The sequence below is a fragment of the Mesocricetus auratus genome, unplaced genomic scaffold (assembly GCF_017639785.1).
Source record: "Mesocricetus auratus isolate SY011 unplaced genomic scaffold, BCM_Maur_2.0 Super-Scaffold_100676, whole genome shotgun sequence".
Lineage (NCBI taxonomy): Eukaryota > Metazoa > Chordata > Mammalia > Rodentia > Cricetidae > Mesocricetus > Mesocricetus auratus.
This window is the reverse complement of record NW_024429266.1, coordinates 45,376,359-45,395,688: the sequence shown is the minus strand read 5'-3', so window position 1 is coordinate 45,395,688 and position 19,330 is coordinate 45,376,359. Positions and strand designations below refer to the sequence as shown.

The 19,330-nt window shown below is 37.7% G+C and overlaps 1 long non-coding RNA gene across 3 annotated transcripts; it reads right to left on the bottom strand.

Moving 5' to 3' along the window:
* Nucleotides 1-6,873: 6,873 nt before the first annotated feature.
* Nucleotides 6,874-18,572, bottom strand: LOC121136967. Of its 3 annotated transcripts, XR_005874165.1 has the most exons (6): nucleotides 18,192-18,572; nucleotides 15,180-15,246; nucleotides 14,880-15,018; nucleotides 14,213-14,303; nucleotides 11,789-11,864; nucleotides 6,874-7,679 (listed from the first exon to the last, which is right to left on the bottom strand). It is a non-coding gene; the product is annotated as an uncharacterized LOC121136967 (long non-coding RNA). The 3 variants fall into 3 exon arrangements; XR_005874164.1 differs by lacking the exon at nucleotides 18,192-18,572 and having other exon boundaries at nucleotides 15,180-17,320; XR_005874166.1 differs by lacking the exons at nucleotides 14,213-14,303; nucleotides 18,192-18,572 and having other exon boundaries at nucleotides 15,180-17,320.
* Between the last annotated feature and the right edge of the window lie 758 nt (nucleotides 18,573-19,330).

Sequence of the window (19,330 nt, the reverse complement as noted above, 5' to 3'; positions counted from 1 at the left end):
GGCTATAACTGAATCTTAAGGAAGTTCAATTCTCAGCTTCATAGTTGTCTGGTCAGTTTGCACTCCCACCGTCAATGAGTAAGTGTCCCAGCCTTTCCCACATCCTCAACAGCACATCCTATCTTTCCTTTGTTAAAATTGATCTAGGACATTCTGATTGATATAAATGGTAGTTTGATTTGAATTTCTCTGATAACTAAGAATGTTGAAAATTTCTTTAATTGTTTCTCAGCCGTTTGAGTTCACCTTCTGAAAATTTTCTGTTAGTCCTATACCCTATTTTCTGTTGATTTATTTCATTTTTTATGTCTAGTTCTTTTAGTTCTTTGTATATTTTAGATACAAGCCCTCTGTGGGATAGGTACTAGATAAAGATCCTTTCCTATTTTGTAGCCTGCTGCTTTGTTTAATCCTTGATGTCCTTTGATTACAGAAGCTTTTGTTTTCTTTTTTTAAATCTTTATTTTTAAATTTAAATTAGAAACAAGGTTGCTTCACATGTCAATCCTAGATCCCTCTCCCTTTCCTCCCCTCCTCCCACGCACTCCCACCAAGCCCCCCAGCACCCCCTCATTTCCCTGGGAGGATGAGGCCCTCCATAGTGTGTCCATAGTCTGTCATTTCACCCAGGGCAAGGCCTAGACCCTCCCCCATGAGTCCAGGATGATAATGCATCTCTCATTGTGGGATAGGCACAATTGTAAGCCAGCGATAAATACTGATCTACTACCCAAGGCCCAATAGATTGCCTAGGCCTCCTCACTGATGCCCACTTCAGGGGGTCTTGATCAGTCCTATGATGGATTCCCAGCCATCAGTCTGGGATTTGAGAGGTAACCCTTGCCAGGTCAGCTGTTTCTGGGGTTTAAACCAACCCAGTCCTAAACCCTTTGCTCATCAATCCTCCCTCTCTGTCACTAGGTTCCTTGAGTTCAGCTCAGTGTTTAGATGTAGGAGTCTGCCTCTGCTTCCTTCAGCCATTGAATGAAGATTTTGTTTCCCAGACTCTGGCAGTAAGATTGTAGGCTGGCACTCCCCAGATCTATGTGTAAAATCCATAAATGAGAGAGTACATACCATGTTTCTCTTTTTGTGACTGGGTTACCTCACTCAGGATGGTTTCTTCTAGTGCCATCCATTTGCCTGCAAATTTCAGGACTCCATTTTTTTTCTGCTGAATAGTACTCCATTGTGTAAATGTACAACATTTTCTTTATCCACTCTTCAGTTGAGGGGCATCTAGGTTGCTTCTAATTTCTGGCTATTTCAAATAATGCTGCTATGAACATATTGGTTCATATGTCCTTATTGTATGAATGTGCATCTTTTGGATATATGCCTCAGAATGGAGTAGCTGGGTCTTGTGGTAGGCTGATTCCCATTTTCCTGAGGAATCTCCATACTGATTTCCAAAGTGGCTGTATGAGTTGGTACTCCCACCAGCAATGGAGGAGTGTTCCCCTTTCTCCACAACCTCTCCAGCATAAACTAACTGTCCTTGGTGTTTTTTATTTTAGCTATTCTGACATGAGTAAGATGGTATCTCAGAGTTGTTTTGATTTGCATTTCCTGGATGGCTAGGGATGTTGAGCACTTTCTCAAGTGCCTCTCAGCCATTTTAGACTCATTCTATTGAGAATTCTCTATTTAGTTCTGTAGATCAATTTTTAATTGGATCCTTTGGTGATTTAGAGACTTGCTTCTTGAGTTATTTGCACAGAAGCTTTTCTGAAATCCCATTTATTAATTGTTGGTTTTAGTGTCTGTGCTGTAACGATCCTGTTCAGAAAACCTTTTCCTGTACTAATGAGTTCAAATCTATTCCCTCCTACTTTTTGTTCTGTCAGATTCAGGTATCTGATCATATTTTGTGGTTCCTGATCCATTTGGTGTTGGGCATGTATACAAAACACTACAGCAATATTTATGCTTCTATAGTTATTGCTTCTCTATTCATAATTGTTTTGGTGGAGGTTCCACTCAATCCACCCAACCTTCCATCCCCCATTTACCTCCAAACCCTGCTGCATCTCAGAAAGTCTGTCTAATGTTGGGCACTCCCCCAGGGGTACTCAAATAACACTCACATAGGGTATTTAAACAGTCCCCCAGAGAACACACTCATGGTTTTTCTGGTCTCCCTTTCCCGGTCTCCTCTCTGGGTGGTTGGAAGGCCATCTGGCAGTGCTGTATCCATTAAATGTTGACTTTTTCTAATTTGGTTTGATGTGGTCTGATTTAGATTGCTAAATCAGTGGAGAGGCTTATTGGGATACAGAAACTTTGCATTAATACCCAAAAACTTTAAACAACTTAGATGTCCATAAATTTGTGAGTGTATAATGAAGATGTGGGATGGTTACACAAAGCATAATTATTCAGTTGTTAAAAAATATAAAATGCCAACTGCCACTGAGTCTCCCATCCAGGCATGAGCCAATGCACCCCAGAATCCTGGTCTCCTTCTCCACCCATGGAACCAGGACCTGGAAGAGGAGAACTACCAGAGAATTGGACTTGCTTGTACCCACAGAAAAGGAACCCTGATCCCCTACCCACCAGGAGAGGAAGAGTCTATTTCAGAACCTACTGGAAGAAGGGATGGGAAAGAGACAATACAAAAAGACACTTGGCATCAAGAAACAAATATGACACTGCCAGAGTCTAGAGTCTCTACACCAGCAAGACTCAAACATTCCAATGCAAAGGAAGCAGAAGAAAATGATCTTAAAAACAACTTCATGAAAATGATAGAGGCCCTCAAATAAGATATGAGAAAATCCCTTAAAGAGACAGAAACAAAAACAAACAAAAATGCAAGAAATGGAGGAAAAGACAAAATTGTAAGAAACAATACAAACACTACAAGGGGTGAAAGGTGAAACAGAGACAATAAAAAGAAAGCACAGTCTGAAGGAATGTAGGAACTAGAAAAGCTGGGCAAACATTCATGTACTACAGATGCAAGTATACCCAACAGAATACAAGAGGTAGAAGAGAGAATCGTAGGTGTTGAGCCACTAGGAAAAATAGATTCTTAAGTCCAACAAATCCCTAACACAAAATATTCAAGAAATATGGGACACCGTGAAAAGGCTAAACCTAAGAATAATAGGTATAGAAGAAGGTGAAGAAAACCACCTCAAAGGGGCAGAAAATATATTCAGCGAAAACAGAAAAAAATGTTCTCAATCTAAAGAAAGACATGCCAATGAAAGTACAAGAAGCTTACAGAACACCAAATAGAGTGGACCAGAATATAAAGTCCCCTTGCAACATAATCATCAAGACCCCAAATCTACAGAATAAAGAAAGAGTATTAACAACAGCTAAGGAAAATGGTCAAGTAACATATAAAGTCAAACCTGTCAGAATTACACCTGACTTCTCCAAGGAATCTCAGAAAGCCAGAAGTTTCAGGATACATACTCTACCAACATATTCTAAGAGACCACAGATGACAGCCCAGACTACTATACCCAGAAAAGCTCTCAATCACTATCCCTCATGAACATTGCTGCAAAAATACTCAATAAAATATTGGCAAATTGTATTCAAGAACACATCAGAAAAATCATCGAACATGATCAATTATGTTTCATCCCTGGGGTGCAGGAATGGTTCAACATACTAAAATCCTTCGATGTAACCCACCCTATAAACCAACTGAGAAACAAAAATCACATGATTATCTCACAAGATGCTGAAAAAGCCTTAGACAAAATCCAACACCACATCATGATAAAGGTCTTGGAGAGATCCGGGATAACAGGATCATACCTAAACATAATAAAAGCTATATACAGCAAACCAACAGAGAATATCAAACTAAATGGAGAGAAACTCAAGGTAATTCCTCTAAAATCAGGAACAAGACAAGACTGTTCCCCTGTCTTCATACCTCTTCAATATTTTACTTGAAGTTCTAGCTAGAGCAATAAGGCAAAAAAAGGGAGATCAAGAGGATACAAATTGTAAAAGAGGAGATCAAACATTGGAGATGATATAATAGTTCCTATAAGTGACTTCACAAAACTCTACCAGGGACCTCCTACAGCTGATAAATACTTTCAGCAAAGTGGCAGGATACAAGATCAACTCAAGAAAATCAGTAGCCCAAATGGGCTAAGAAAGAAATCAGAGAAATATCACACTTTACAATTGCAACAAACAACATAAATTACCTTGGGATAACGCTAACCAAATAAGTGAAAGACCCATTTTGCAAGAACTTTGAGTCTTTAAAGAAAGAAATTAAAGAACACACCAGAAATGGAAGGATCTCCCAGCCTTTTCGATAGGTATGATACGTGTAGTAAAAATGGCAATCTTGCCAAAAGCTATCTACAAACTCAATGTAGTCCTCATTAAAATACCAGCACATTTCTTCACAGGCCTTGAAGGAACAGTTTTCAAATTTATATGAAAAAACAAAAGACCCAGGATAGCCAAAACAACCCTATTCAAAAAAGGAACATCAGGAGGCATCACCATCCCTGACTTCAAGCTCTGTTATAGAGCTATAGTCTTGAAAACAGCTTGGTGTAGGCACAAAAAATAGACAGGAGTCTAACGGAATCTAATTGAACACACCAATATTCACCCATACACGTTGGAACACCTAATCTTTGACAAAGAAGCTAAAGTTATACAGTAGAAAAAAACAAACCATCTTTAACAAATGGTGCTGGCATAACTGAATGCTGGCAAGTAGAAGACTGCAGATAGATTCCATGTCTATTGTCATTCACAAAACTTAAGTCCAAATGGTTCAAAGGCCTCAACATAAATCCAGCCACACTGAACCTCTTAGAAGAGAAAGTGGGTGGTACCCTTGAACTAATTGGTACAGGAGACTGCTTCCTGAACATAACTCCAGTAGCACAGACACTGAGATTGACAATTAATAAATGGAACCTCCTGAAACTGAGAAGCTTCTGTAAGGCAAAGGACACAGCCAGCAAGACTAACAGGCAGCCCACGGAGTGGGAAAAGATGTACATTAACCCCACACCTGACAGAGGGCTGATCTCCAAATATACAAAGAATTCAAGAATCTAGTCTCCAAAACACCAAAGGATTCAATTAAAAAGTGGGGTACCGAACTAAATAAATAATTCTCACTATAGGACTCTAAAATGAATGAGGGACGCCTAAGAAGGTACTCAATGTCCTTAACCATTAGAGAAATGCAAATTAAACAACTCTGAGATATCATCTTACTCCTTCCAGAATGGCGATAATCAAAAACATCAATGAGAGTTTATGCTGAAAAGAATGTGGAGATAGGGGATCATTCCTCCGCTGCTTGGGGGAATTACAAACCATGCAGCCACTTTAGAAATAAGTAGGAAAATGGGAATCAGTCTACCACAATACCCATCTATTCCACTCTTAGGCATATACCCAAAAGATGCACATTCATACAACAAGGACATCTGTTCCACTATGTTTATAGCATTCATTATTTGTAATAGCCAGATCCTGGAAGCAACCTAGATGCCCCACAACTGATGAATGAACAGAGAACATGTCTTACATTTACACGATGGAGTACTATTAAGCAGAAAAAAATGGTATCTTGAAATTTGCAGGCATATGGATGACACTAGAAGAAACCATCCTGAGTGTAGTAACACAGTCACAAAAAGACAAACATGATATGTGCTCACTCATATATGGATTTTAGACATGGATCGGGGAGTGCCACACTATAATCCAACTTCCAAAGAGTCTGGGAAACTGAAGGACCCTAAGAGAGATATGCATGGTAGCTCAGAGAAGGAGAATGAGGCAAGATATCCTGAACAAGCAGGAGCATGGGTGATAGGAGAGAGGGAGCTGAGAAATAGAGAGGGGAAGAATGTTAGGGGAGAAGAGGATATGGAAGATCAGGAAGCTTGAGTAGGTGAAGACTACAGGAAAGCAGGATGACAGATAACATAATGGGGTCATTATAGGCTTCAGGAGAGAACTGGCACTACTGAGATTTCCAGAGATCTACAAGGATGACCCCAACTGGCAAACTAAGCAATAGTGGAGAGGCTACCTTAAGTGCCCCTCCCTGATAATGAATTTGACAGCTACCTTATGTGTAATCCTAGAGCCTTCATCAACTGACTGATGGAAGCAGAGGCAGACTCACACAGATAAACATTGAACTGAACTCCTGGGACCCAGTGACAGAGAAGGAGGAGTTATGAGCAAAGTGGTAAAGACTGGGCTGGCAAAACCTTCAAAATACAGCTGATCTGAACAAGAAGGAGCTATTGATGGCTGAGAGGCCAGTATGGGACTGATCCTGACCCCCTGAATGTGGGTGTCATTGATGAGGCCTAGGCAATTGGTGGGGTCTTGGGTAGTAGATAAGTTTTTAACCCCAGCATACAAATGGACTCTGGGTGCCCAACCCACAATGAGGGATGCTCTCTCAACCTGGACTCTTGGGGGAGGGCCTATACTTTGCTCTGAAAGAAAAGACAGACTCTGGAGATCCCCCATGGAGTGCCTCACCCTCCTGGGGAATGGAGTGGGGATTAGGTGAGGGGGTGGGCTGGTGGGTGGGTGAGGGGAGGAAGAGGTACCTGGGATTGACATGTGAAGCAAACTTGTTTCTAATGTAAATAAAAAATAAAAATATATAAAATGCTCAGGACCTATTAATGGTTTTGATTATAGTATAGTGACGAGTTGACACATGCAGACAGTATGATAATTTAAAGAATATAATAAACATTTTGTCCTAAATACTTGCTAGAAGTCATAGAACACTTGAAATTTTGTAGGTTTTTATTTTATTTTGTACATATTTCCTGATTAATTTTAATTTAAATTAAAAACATTTTTACATACCAATCTCAATTCCCTCTCCCTGCTGTTATCCAATTGCCCCACCATCTCTCCATCCCACCCCCATCTGCTCCTTAGTGGGGGTGAGGCCTCTCATGGAGAGATCATCAAAGTGTCACTTTGGGGCAGGAACAAGACCCTTCACCCTGTATCTGGGCAAAGAGAGTATCCCTTCATAGATAATGGGCCCCAAAATACCAGTTCATACACTAGGGACAAATACTGGTTCTACTGCTAGCAGCTTTATAAACTGCCCAGGCCTCCCAACTGGCACCCATGTTCAGACACCACACTCAAGGAATCCAGTTATTTTATTTTACTTTTTAAGTAAAATGTTTTCTTTTTCCACACAATACATCCCAACCACAGTATCTCTTCCCCCAACTCTTCTGAACTCTTGAAATTTTTCATAATTTGAGATAGAAGCATTGAGACATACGTACAAAAACTAAGAATGGAAACAATGAAATACATAACAATGTTCATTTATCACATGAGGCTAAAATAAGGGAATTACAGAAAGACAGAACACTGCTTATGTCAAATATTTTAAAATTCAAATTCATACAATGAAACAGTAGAATGGAATTCAGGGAACCAAACTTGTTAATTAATGGGTAGGGAGTTAGAGTCAGGAGGGATAAAGTAAGCTCTTGAGATCTGAGGTACAAAATGTGAAGTTGTAAAAAATGTTAAAAGTGTAGATTTTATATTCATCTTGGCAAGAAGATAACACATTTTAAAATAGAACTTTGTTTTTGAATGAGGTTTTCTTGTTGCTGTCATTTCTGAAACATTTAAAAGTTACCTCCACCTTTCTTTAGCAGTATCTGCAAAACAGAAACATCCATAATAAGCCAATTTATAGAACAGTATAGGAGAATAAAAGTTTAACTTGTGACATTCTTAGCTATGCAGAATAGGGAGATATTTATGGGGTGATGTGGAAACATAGTGAGTTCAGTGGAAACTTCCTGGTACCTATGACTGTGACCCTATCCATGTTTCCTAGTAATAGAAGATATGAACAATGGCCTGAGCCAGCCATCCTCAGTAACCAGTCCAGGCTTCCACTGGAGGGACTGGGACACTAATTCAGCCACAAAACCTTCTACCCAACCCTGTCCTCCCTGTAAGATGTGTTGGATCAATGGTGGCTCAGAACTTGTGGGAGTGGCCAACCTATGACTGGTCCAACTTCAGGCCCAAGCTAGTAGAGGGAGCTAGTGTCAGCAAGAACTGGAAGAAGTATTGGCTCAGAGACCTCAGGGTGAAACCTAACATGACTGACTGCTCCCCATTCCAACACATAAAACCTGTCAAAATGATTCTTAATGATATTTCACAAAATCAGATCGGTGTCTAGCCCAATTGCCGCCAGAGAGGCTTCCTTTGGAAGATGATGAAATCAGATGCTGAGTCCCACAGTTAAACATTAGGTGGAGCTAGAGGAACCCCGCAGAGAGGGGGAGGAGGAATTGTAGGAGGCAGAGGGGTGAGGACTCTAGGAGAACATAACTCCCAGAATCAACTGAACAGGGCTCATAGACTGAAGAGAAGACTACAGAGCTTGCATGAGTCTGTGCTAGGTCCTCTGCATACTTGATATGGTTGTTTAGCCTGAGGTTTTGTGGAAGTCTCTGACTTTTTTTGCCTTCTCTTGGGGCCATTTTCCTTTACTGGGTTGCTTTGTCAAGCCTTCACATAAGACTTTGTGCCTAGTCTTACTGCATTTTGTTATTGTGTGTTCCATTGATATTACTGAGAGGCCTGATCTTTTCTGAAGTGTAAAGGAAGAATAGTCGATCCCAGGGGTGTGAGCAGGGAGATGGAGGGGACAGTAGGAGGAGTGGAGAGAAGAGGGGAGACTGAGGTCACTATATATTTTATGAGAGAAGAAAAAAACAGAGCAACAAATACTGACTTATATTTTTACTGTTGGTATTATTCTCATTAGAGTTTAAACCATTTGTTTATGAACTTTAGTGCCATTGTAAATAAAATTTCAGGGTCTATGGAGATGGCTTAGTCAGTAAAGTGGTTGCTAAAGCATTGACCACACAAGCATGCAGACTGAATTTGAATCACAGTAGGGACATAAAATCATGCGTGAAGGGTCAGAAAGAAAGACAGATATCTAGAGTTCATTGGCTGGTTAGCCTTATCTGAATCAACAGTTAGACACCCTGTTTGAAAACATAAAGTGAGGAGCCATTGAGGAAATCACTGATGTTGAACTCTAGTCTCCACATTCAAGGACACATATATGCATTCTCATTTGCACAAACATGTGCATGCACTCATCTGCGTGAATGCTTTTGTACCTCTCTCTCATCCTGAACACTCAAGTAATGAAAGAAAATAATAAAACATTCAAAGTGTATTCTGTCATTTATTTTCTTCCAGTGAATGTTACATATTTATAGTTCATACTAACATATACCTGTAAGGTAATGTTCAATTTTAATTAATAACAATGTTTTGTTTTCATCTGGCTCAAACTAAATTTTGATTTTTTAGTTTTCAGTGTGTGTGTGTGTTTGTATGTGTGTGTTTGTATGTGTGTGTGTGTGTGAGTGTGTGTAAGAGTGCTTACATTGCATACCACAGTACATGTGTGTGAAATTTAGAGGACAACAATATAAAGTTAATTTTCTCTGTTTGAGATTTCTGAGTAGTGAACTCAAGTTTTGCCCCTTTACTCTTTGTTTGACATTGAAAATACTTTCTATTTTTTTTCTTGAACTCTTTTATTTTTCCGTCATTTTATAATTGTTTACTTTAGGTGCAGCAATTAGGAGTAAGTTACATATCTAAGTAAGAAAACTCACAATTTCTTTGTTATTAATAAAAATGTCAAAGGGAAATCCAAAATCAACTTAGGTATTTTTTGATTGTTGTAAACCCAGTGTAACAATATAGGATTTCATCCTATAACTGATGTTAATAGATACATTTATGTTACCCTTCTGTTGCATGTAATAGTTAGCTTTTCAATGGTCTTGCAAAATTTCATAACTTTATAACTAGTATTTATTGCTTTCTCTTGTTAAAGTAAAATAGAAATGAATCAAACCAACAAAGGAAATTAATTCAGTTTCATTAGAAATCCTTCATGCCAGGGGATATAGGCCACCAAACTCTGACCTTTCCTCTGTTGTTTAATGTCCAATATGTTTGTTGCGAGGACTGTTCTAATGAATAGAAAGTGATTAGTTTAAAACAACAGAAAATAACAGGCTGAAGTTATGTATTTCTATCATCATTCCAGCATTTAGGAAATAAAGCCATTCTGCTCTATAATAAGTTTAAAATCAACCTAGGCTAAACAGAAAGACCCTGACAATTTCTAAAGAAGAAAACATAGATGGAATGAAGGATGGAAGGAAGAAAGGAAGGAAGGAAGGGGGAGGGGGAAAGGAGAGAAAGAGGGAAGGAAGTAGAATGGTAAGAGGGAGGAAGAAAGGAAAGAATCCAGGCAGCCATGCACGCAAACAATTTTAGGATCATTTGGGTGCTAGAGACAAAGGTGTTCATAGGCTTTGACCCTTAGAAACCTGTACTGTGTCCCCTCTGCCTTTTTTTTTTTAACAATAGTGGTCTGTTGTAAATCCTGGCTTTGCTTGACTTAGAACTGTTGAAATTCTGTGTCCACTCTAATTATCATGTGCTCCTTTTTTCTGTCTGTCTCTGTCCTTGGAAGGTCACATTCTTGAGAATGCCAATAACATGAGAAACCTTCTAAAGTGAAATAATATAGGAATCAGCTATCAGTGACAACAGCATAAATCCCAAATTATCACAGCCAAAATACAAAGCGTCATCTGATAGCCATATTGACAGGTGTTTTGGTACCCTATAGTAGCTTTCTCAAATGACTCAATAAGCCAGCTCAAGTCACACTAAGACAAAGCTTAATGAGCCAAGGACTCCAGGGTATCCTTTCTAGCATCCCAGAGTTGAGGTGAGGAAAGGGAGGAAGGGAAATCACATGGCTGGTATAGAGACCAGGAATTAAATACCATGTAGGCATGGTCATGAGACTTAGGGAATGAATCAGGACTTTTAATAACAAATTCCTAAGGTCGTGGCAGTTAACTGACCCACACCTCCTGCTGAACATGAACCAACCTATTGCAGATTTCCCCTACTCATATTGTCCCATGCCAACAGCTATTAGCCAGACTTGAACCAGTGCTCATATATCCAAGAAGGTCAGGATATTTGGCTGAAGACTCTGCATAAACCCCACTCCTCCTCATTCCAAACCCCTCCCCTTTCAGAAAAACTGCCAAAAGTCCAGGTTCCTTCCTAAGTCAATAGCTGCTCAAGAACATGTCCTAACCTCTAGAATGGCCATGTGATTTTCTCCTCTTTCCTTCCCCCACCTCACCTCTGAGGGGCGGGAAAGTCACACAAGAGCACTTCACCCAGTAAACCTGGTCTTTTTTAATCCAGCTTTATATGGTTTACTGTGTCAGCAGAGAATCAAACTATGGGAGTACAAAAAATGTCTATCACATGTTGCTTGCTTACAATTAATAACAATTTAGTTTTGGAAATAAGATAGGTATCTGTCAGTGGATGTGCAAAATGTGATATGAATAAATCATAACATATTATGAAGCCAAGAAGACAGAAATTATATCTTTTCAAGAAAATGAACAAAACTTTAAATGATTTTTGCCAAGTGAAATAAGTGATACATGGAAAGGCAATTTATACACTAATTTCACTGTATGTAGAACATAAAATTTTAGAGAATGTATGATAGGATGAAGGGGATACAGACTAGAGGAAGGACATCAAGAGGAGGGAAGCAAAGAAGGATAATGAGAAGAGGAAATTATGACAGTATTAAATATGTGAATGAGGTTATCAGAGTGAAGCCTGTTATTCTATATAATTAACACAAAATATGACAAATAATAGAGATTACCTTTGCTGTTGCATGGACTGACGACATCTACACTGAGTCTATAGATGTTTCCCTTTCTCTCTTCATACTTCAACAACTGAAAACATCAACCAAAAGCAAAGAATGGTTTTACATTATTATTGGATATAAAATATTATTTTTCCATCTCTACACCAAATACATTTTGCAATGAATTCTGTCTGTTGTATAGGATACTCTTTGCTTCATGAGTTCTTGTGTCTATATGTTTGTAGTAGTGGCTGGACTAGTCTGCTTGACTTGTCATCCCCTTATGGGTCATTGTGATGGTCAGTGTTTAAAATAATACAAACTTGTGATACCCATTTTTTTAAAATTATTATTCCCTCATACAATGCAGTCCCCACCTCCTTCCTGCCCCTTCTCCCACCTTTCTCCTCCCCCCAGATCTACTTGTTCTCAGTTTCTCATCAGAAAAGAGCAGACTTCCAAGGGAAATAAATGGAACAGAGCATAACAAGATACAATAAGATGAGTCACAAACCCTCATATCAGGGTTAGGGGAGGCAACCCAGTAGAGGGGAAGGGTCCCAAAAGCAGAAAAAAGAGTCAGAGACACCCCCCAGTATATATTGACCTTCAGCTACTAGAGTGAAATAGTAATTTCTTATAAATCATAAACATTTGTGTTTGCACTGGTAATTGTATTTAATGACTTATTATGCTAATATTTGAACAGGAGTTATTATTCATATATAACTGTAGTATAAAAGTGTTAGCATAAATCAATTTTAAATTTTTAATAAGCATTTTATTAATGAATCACTGAATGGCACAAAATATGCCTTTGATTGAGCTAGGTAATTGTTCTATTTCATTATGTCACTCAACAGAGGTACACACTGAGTTGATAAATGTAAAACTAATAATTAATGCCATTGTTCAGAGAATCTAATATATTATGTGCTTATAAATGAATAAAATTAGAAAAAAACTGGTGATGACATATTTTTAGCTTTATTATTTCCTTTTGGTGAATACATGTTTTTGTTCAGAGCAGTAATTCTCTAACATAAAATGTCCTCTATGCTACTGAAATTGCACAGTTCGAGTGGGAAAAGTCACAGTAACTCCAAGAATTATTTTACTTGAGAAATATAAATCAAATGAAATATAAAACCATAGATAAAAGGATATTCACATCTAAATTTAGACTCAAATTTCAATATATAAATCAAAGATTTGTATAATTTCACCAATATTGGAAAGCTTGTTTAAAATATTGTTAAACAGAAATAGTTCCTCATTTATTCTTCATTACATTCATGACATCTGCCGCTGAGAGAATTTAAAATAGTTTATGTTAGAGTCCTAATAAAAATTAACAACTTACTTGTCCTGTTATATCACTGTGTTCTTTTTCTGGCTATCTATATGTGCCACGGAGCTGCACTTAAGTATACCTTAATAATTCTAAGGCTGCTTACCCCAGATTCCCTATAATTGAACCTGTTTAGACTTCATAAGGAAATGAATCAGTATGTAGGATGTTTCTATATCATGACAGCAAGATTAGTTCAAAAATGAAAAATTCAGACAATCAACCAGCTGTTTCATATACAAAATGCCAAACAGCTGGTTTTCCTGACTTGTTTTTCTCACTAACTTGATTGAAACAGCAGGGTTGATTGTGTTGTGCAAATATAGCCTCGGAGCAGGAAAATTAGGGAGTAAAAAATCTTGACTTTATTGTTGACTTTTAAAAGCCCGGATTCAGAGACTCTAAAGCTATAGTGTCAGCGACTTGAACAGACTGCTTTCCATTGTGTTCACAGTTGAGTCAGTAAGATGTTTACAAAAGAACTCGGTAACTGCAGATGATTTTAATCACCACAGTTATTACCATTTCTTTTTGTTCCTTGGTGACCTTCAAAGCATGCTTTTCCCAAGTCTAGACAAATGTACTAAGGATTGCTTAGATCTTTATTAAAACCCTTTCCACACACACACCAATAATACACCTCAAGAGATGGCCTTTTACTAGATAAATATTTGTACAGTGAAGTGGATGGCATAACGCACTCTATTTCACTGCCCCAGATGAATGAGAAATATAAGCTGAGGCCATAGAGGGGCTGGGTTTTTGTTATTCGTGTATTGGATCACAAGCCTTTGCCACTTGCTGCTAAGGGTTATTTAAACATCTTACCCATACCACTTGGGAGATATTGGAAAGTATTAAAATGATAATTGGTACATTCATAACAAAAGTCAACAGACTGTCAGCTATCAAGAGGAAGGCTCTAATGGGATAATGGGATGAACGAACAGCATACAGATCGAGAATAAGAAAGAAGTATGAAGAAAATGAGAACTCTAAAGAGAAAGGTATCTCAAAAAAAAAATCAAGATCATTCTTCAGTGGGAATAGCAGAACAATGCCCCATGTTAAAATGAATGTGTTACCTGCACAGTGAAGACTTCAAATAAAGACACTCCACTTACAAGTCATTAGGTTGCTTGTATATATATAATTTTTTTCTCTATTGAATTTTCACTACAAGAAGAACAAGATTAATATTATATACCAATTAAATATGTGACCTTCAGCAAGGAGAGGTTTGATTACCAAATTACACAATCAGATTTTGCTAATCAAGATGGAATCTAAAAATAAACTAGACTACACATACAAGTCAGAAGGAATGAAAGAAGGGAGAAAAAAAAAGAAATATGACACAAGGAAAGAGAGGGAGAAAAGGAATTTAATTACAGGTACCTTTTTCTGTGCTTTCCATACTTTAAATTTCTTCAAGCTTCCCTGCTGTGGAGGCAGCCATTGTTCTCAGGGGAGCTAATTATACTAAGAAGCTTGCCTTCCTGGTGGGCTCTAATAAGCACAGTTCATCCCAGAACTTTACCAGTGTGTGTCAAAGACCCACAACTGTGTGGGACTGATGCTAGGGGCAAGCAGTAGAGAGCTCAGTAATGTAGCTGCAGTAAACACACACTCCATTACCAGGACACTAGTGAAATAGTACAGAAGCCTCAGGAATAGGAAGTGTGGTTTCATTAATGCTGAACCATAGGGGTCAAAGAACTAATGAAAGGGCTAAAGGGATAATGATCCTACCTATGATAAACACTGTTTACCATGTAGTCTTGAGCAGACTTCTGTGTTTGGAGTCACATGGAGGGGACCACGTTAGCCATCTGCTCACTGCACTACTAGCCATTTTTCCCCTGCTTGCTTAGTTACAAAGAACAGTGACCTAAAAGACAGTGAAAAAGGCAAACAATGTTATACTGGGAGAAATATAGAAAGAAAAGGAAAGGAATAAAATCAGGGCAGTATATAAACAAGCAAGTCTGTAATTATAGCTTTATTAGACAATGCTTATTCCAATTTATACTTGAATTCTTAAATGCTCACCTGAGTTAATTTCTCAACGATGTGACCTGTGATTATGGATTAGGTTCTCCTTGTATCTAGTACATATCTAAAATAAGAAGTAATGCCGTTTCAGTGAGTTAGAGAACTTGAAGTCCTTGGATGAAACAGAATGCACACTCACGAGAGCACACTCACTCAGTAGCCTTTTGGTTTATTGTAGATTATTAAACTCTTGGCTTATATTATGAATTTATGTTGTGATTGTTTTAGTTTTTGGGACAAAGCAGTGTCAATAAGTATGGAGGAAGTATGGAGGAGACAGTGTTTATTGTATTGGTACCACACTGAGTAAAACTTCCATACATGATTTTAAACAACCACCTAAATCAATTTTTAAGAAGGAACTCAAGGCTGCTCTCATGGCTGCTCTGTGACTACACATTTTTAAATGAAAATTGGCTGATTTCAATGGACAAATATGAATTATCATAAAACAACAAACAAAACATTCCTTTTGGACCTTTTCCAGTAAGTAATAGAGTAAACAACTCTGCCAAACTTTATAACCAGCACACTAAGGGCAGAGATTCCAAAGCTCCCTTTGGATACCAGTCTTGCTATGCTTAGTTGTGAACACATAGAAGATTGCTTCTTTGGCTATACAGACACATCGATGCTCTGTGGGAAGATTCTTTGAAATTTTCCACTGGTAATTCCAAGAGCAGGCTTTATAATGACCTTATGGAAACAGCCTGGTTTTCAACACATCCCTGTTGCTTCAATTGAACGAAGTTGGCAGGCTGTAACAAATAGCACAGCAGTCCTTCTTTTCTGGTGTCCAATTCAAATCCATTCATCCCACTTGGGAGAAAAACTGTGATTTAGTCTCAGGATTTATAGCATGAAAGCAGATGTACTGCTTAAAGTTTATGGAACTGACAACAAAAATACCTCCATGAAGTTCAGAGTCAAAAGCTAACTCTTTGTGAAATGAAATAAGTCTATATAGACTGCCTTTAAAAAAGAAAACAATGTACTTTAAGAGTAAAAGGAACAACACAAAAAAATGGAAGGAAAAAGGAAATCTGCAAAAGGAATGTGGTAAAGTAGTCATGTAAAAATCAGCTGCACAATATTATTGTAGATTATTAAACTCTATTTTGTCCCCTGCTGCAGTTCTTTTTGAAATAATAATGTATGATTCATGAAAATTAGAAAACCTCATGTGTGTTTACTGAAGAAGCAGGATAAATATGTGGCTTTGAATTTGCAGACAGCTTTTGGCTTCAAATGATTTCATTTAAATATGTATTTTAAAGTTTGTAATAGTATAGAAGCTATGTGAAGTAACTAGAAATTCTAATTTAAAGTTTTATTTTATTTTTCTCTTTTTTTTCAGGGTAAGAATAAATGATACAATAGTGTGTTATTGGTCTACAGCTTACAATCAGCCAGCCATGAGGGTAAACATCCAACATTTTGCCATGTAAAAGATTGGTACAGATTTTTTTAGAGTCACAGGGTCTATAAAGTATATGATTTTATACATAACAAGACAAAGAAAACCCAACAACATTTTGTGGCTGGAAAGATGGCTTTCTGGTTAAGAGCTCTGGATGCTATTTCAGAGTGCCTGTATTGCGTTCTTAGCACCATCATAGAAGTTCATAAGCATCTATGGCTCAGGATCTGTCTTCTGAAGTAGTGCATAGATATCCACGAAGGCAAAGCAACTATAAAATTAATGTCTAAAATGTAGGTCATTCTATCTAACATTTATCCAATGTATTATTCTGAAAAAAATTAAGTCAGATAGGTTAAGTGAAAATATTTGCTTACTTAGTGCAGTGGGAAGAATTCAATGGCCATGACAATGACAGTAGTTCCATTTGTTCTACAAAGCATTTTTGACATATGTTTTTAGTTTTAGAAAGGTTTTTTAAGAGCATCTGTAATTTCCATTTACTAATATAGGGATGATAGTAACATAGTTTATGATATATGGATATTCTTCTGCAAGAACTTTTTTCAAATGCTACAAAATATGCAAAGGATCTCAGCACATAGAAGTTGTAGCCAATGACCTTCATTCGTCTGGTAGAATTGCTATCACTGTGAAAGGATTGTTCTTACTGATTTTTGTCTTGTGTGTTCAAAAAGTATCCTTCAGTATAGACACGATGTATCATCTAACATTTTTAATATATAATGTTTTTAATATATAATACATATCATATGTAATAATGAAAAATAAAGAAAACAATTAAAGGTCAAATGTCAGATATGACAAAAACAATGGTAGGTTCTCTTGTCTTATAAGGCTTTCAAATACCTGATTATCTGCACTTCAAGTGAAGTAAAATATAAATCTGTGTCAGCCAGAAATCAGTTCTGAAATATTTTCCCAAGATATTGCTGAGCGCTATTTGTAATGCTCTTGACAACTGGTACTTGTATGCAGAGGTCGATGTATCACACTGATGGGGGAAGTCCTGTGTATATGTCAATAACACACTGTTGGCCAATAGGGAAGTAAGATAGGTGGGACTAGGAGTCGAGGAGAACTCTGGGTAGGAGAAACACAGAAAGTCAAGATGTAACTTCCATGGGGTAGGAAGCTCAGAAATTTCTCTGGTAAGAGAAATACTTAGATTAACAATTATTGGGTAAATACTTAAGTCAGAGCTAGCCGGTAAGAAACAAGCACGGCCAACAGCTTCATATTTAATATAGCCTTCTGTGTTATTTGGGACTGATGCGGCTCTGGAACCAGGCTAGCGGGAAGGCTTCTCTTTACACCACACAGCTGAAAGTTGATGGGTTTTTTCCCCCAGGGAATAAAATAGCTCTGGTTCGTCACAATAGTTCTGTCCTTTCAAATCCTAGGGAAAATCTTTTCACCTGCTTAATGGCTTCACAGGATGCCTACAAAGGAAGAGTATTTCTTATAATCTGATTTAATTTCACAAGTGAAAGCTAAGCATGATGCTGCTGTGGGACAGCAGAGAAAAGGAAAGAATGAATCTGCAAGAGATTAATTATTGTTCATACCATCATCCCCAGCCTTTGGGCACCTGTGGCAGGAGGACAGCCTGGACTAGAGTGAGAGACCCTGATTCAGAAACAAAAATCAAAACCAAACAAGGGAGTAAGCAGACAAAATTATATAACCTCTCATGGTCCTGATCCTGGATATTATAAAAATTTTAAATGCATACATTTACAAAATAAACAAAACAGTATTGAAACTAACAACTGGATCATGGCCTAGCTTTAATCCTTGTCCTGTGAACTAACTAATGTTGTTGAAGCGCTTCTAAACTATATTTCCTTAAGTGGTAAAAGGTAATTCAAGCAAATATTAGGTGTTAAATTCACCCCATCTATCTGTCTGTCTATAATCTATCTATCTATCTATCTATCTATCTATCTATCTATCTATCTACCTATCTATCCATCTATTTATAGATATCTATTTATTTTTGTGTGTGTGTGTGTGTTTGTGTGTGTGTGTTTATGTATGTGTGCATCTGTGGAAATATGCTTGACATTGTGATGTGTGGAGGTCACAGGACAACTTTTATGAGTCAGTTCTTTCTGTCTACCTTGTGCTTTCAAGTAATGAAACAAACTAAGGTTTCCTGCCTGCTACCTGGTGTAGTTATCTAATGACCCATCTTTCCTGGTCCTTGATATGATGACTTAGCAAGCTACAAATACTTATTTCTTTTAGGTGTCCTTAGCATTTCCTGAGCAAGTTAAATTATACTAAGCATGAATAATAGAAATATATAAGAAAGTTTCAAGTGATTCCATCTATACTCAGATTCTTCTCTGTAGACACTGAGTTTATAACCTGATATGCATCATTCATGGCTTTAAAAGGTTTTGGTAAGGAGAATTTACATTCAGGCAAAACTCAGAACATGTCTCATTCCCTCCAGGAATTTTTGAACTGCAGCTGAGCTGGTCCACAAAAAACATTGTCCTCTTGTATCTTTTTTCCCTAGGTCTCCTCACTCAAGTCATTCCATTCCCTACACTGTTAAAGCTATGTATAGACTGCATGTGAAAGTCATTTTGTAAGGGCCAGATCTGCCTAAGAAAATGTAGTCACACTTGAATTGTACACATTAAAGTGAGGGGAGAAGAACATTTCTACTCCACCACATTAAACAGAGCAGACTGGG